Source organism: Crocodylus porosus, unplaced genomic scaffold, assembly GCF_001723895.1.
Source record: "Crocodylus porosus isolate Cpor-Errol unplaced genomic scaffold, CroPor_comp1, whole genome shotgun sequence".
Lineage (NCBI taxonomy): Eukaryota > Metazoa > Chordata > Crocodylia > Crocodylidae > Crocodylus > Crocodylus porosus.
Window position 1 is genome coordinate 85,478,744 of NW_017728886.1, and position 2,025 is coordinate 85,480,768.

A 2,025-nucleotide genomic window follows, 5' to 3' on the forward strand; every position below is an offset into this window, starting at 1 on the left:
CGAGGTATGCCTGTATGTGAAACTTGTGGTATAGGAAGGAAAGGATTTAACATCCTAATCCTTTCAACTGAGGAGAAGAAAAATCTACTTTTGTCAACCTAAAACCTTTAAAAATAAAATCTGATCTTCCCCACCCCTGCTTTCCAAACAATTATATTCTTTTTTTTAATTTACCATTTATAAACCATATGTTTGATTTCCCTCCTGCTCTCTTTATGAGCTGTAGTGGTTTCACGTTTTCAGACTCTCACAATTGTGCAGGCTAGCAACTGAGATGCTTCCATGTCCTTATTCTAGGAGTTGGGGTACTTTTAAAAATAGTACATAATTCAGGATTAAATTGCCTGAATTAGCAATACTGAACATTAGCTTACTTGGTTGAGAACTATCAGCTCGGTCACAATATCATACTCCTTGAGTAGTGGCTGGATCGTGTGTGGTCTTCATTCTTTTGCAGTTTTAACATAGCTGTGCTTTAGAAATGCACAGGGTTATTCCCATTTGTCTTAAATTTTCAGTTAGCAGATGAAGTAGTAGAAATAATAAATCTTTCTGGCTATTACAGTAGTGCCTAGGAGCACCAGTGCTCTGTGTTTGTTCAGTGCTTAGCACAATTCCCTTATTTTTCCACAAACTATTCTTTACCTGAAAAACTTCTTCAAAGTAGTTCAGACCCCATTTGCTTAAATTTCCTGTAGATTTGTGGTCTAGAGGCTAAGCTTTCATATAGGAAAGGCTATTAGCCCTTCTGGTTGCAAATGTGCCATTTGGTATGTAAAATTATAAAGGAAGGCTTGCTGACAGCTCAAAACAATGCCTCTGTAGATGACTGAGGGCTCCTATACAGGTGTATGGAGCCTGCTCCATTGTGCTGCAAATTATGCACTCCAGCAGACTGTAGCGTCACGTGTATCAGCATTCCCTTGCTGAAAAATGGTGGTGGGGCATTTTGAACTAAAGCTCAGTCAATGAGCTTTGGTTCAAAGTGCCCTGCCGCTGTTTTTCAGCGTGGAGATGCTGATGCACATGACGCTCAAGCACTTTTAATTAGCATGGCTTGCTAATTTAAAGTGCCCCCTCCCGCCTCCTTGAGTATGTGTAAAAATGCCCCATATGTTCCATGGGATAGTCGTTCTGAATTGTATGTGGATGCTTTTAAAAGTTAATACTGTTATATAGCCAACATGCTAAAATGTTTCAGCTTGCTCTTCCACACAAAAATATAAGGTCTTGCCTACAGCTCCCTGGATACTTATAGTCAGAGCTAACCACTTTTACAGTGTTACAAAGGGCTTGCCTATAATGTAGTTGGTATCTGTAAGATCAGCATACCTAAACTAGCCTTAAATTCCTGAATTGTAGTACAGGTACTCCTCACTTAACAGGCAGGGTTATTTTGCCCCAAGTGGCACAATTTGCCCCACACCAAAGTGCATGTTTGGGCTCAAAGGCAAACCGCGTCCTCCCCTCCACCCCCCCAGCTCAGATTTGCACTGCTTCTATTTGAGCTGCTGCAAGTGCATGTGCTTGCATGTGTCAGTGCACCCCTAGAATGCACTGAAAATTAAGCAAAAACATATTTATAGAGGCAAATATTGTAGTGAGTGGTGATTTTTTTTTTTTTATTCGACCAACAGCATGGTTGGGATAGATTTAGAAAAACTTTTGAATCGGACTTCTTTTCCTTGGGTCTCTGGAAAAGTAGAAAAGCAAATGATCAAGTAGCCAACAGAGAAGATAGAGAAACTCTGTTTTGTGTTATATCCTGTTCTTATATACGTATGAAGTTTTATACAAGTTTTTGTTCCATTTACTAAACTCTACTGTGTCTGCTTTTCTCCTAGAGACCCAAAGAAAGGTAGTGTGATGCTCAAAAGCTTGTCTAAATCCTTTACAACCATTCAGTTGGTCCAATACTGTATATTACACTTTCAAAGCTTTGTCTCTTGCATATTTTCTGGATCATCATGGCTATGTATCACATCAGCACTACCAGAAATCTTTAACTATTAATTGATAATTCTA

General features: G+C 39.2%; 1 protein-coding gene and 1 long non-coding RNA gene across 9 annotated transcripts in view; one reads left to right on the forward strand and one right to left on the reverse strand.

Moving 5' to 3' along the window:
- Positions 1–2,025, forward strand: part of BBS9 (Bardet-Biedl syndrome 9) — a 479,447-nt gene that overhangs the window by 16,738 nt on the left and 460,684 nt on the right. The gene's annotated exons all lie outside the window — the stretch shown is intronic.
- The window catches only part of LOC109312453, a 20,269-nt gene that overhangs the window by 16,480 nt on the left and 1,764 nt on the right, over positions 1–2,025 (reverse strand). Inside the window, exon 2 of the long non-coding RNA XR_002101822.1 lies at positions 813–817. This is a non-coding gene — a long non-coding RNA (uncharacterized LOC109312453). The remainder of the gene's footprint in view (positions 1–812; positions 818–2,025) is intronic.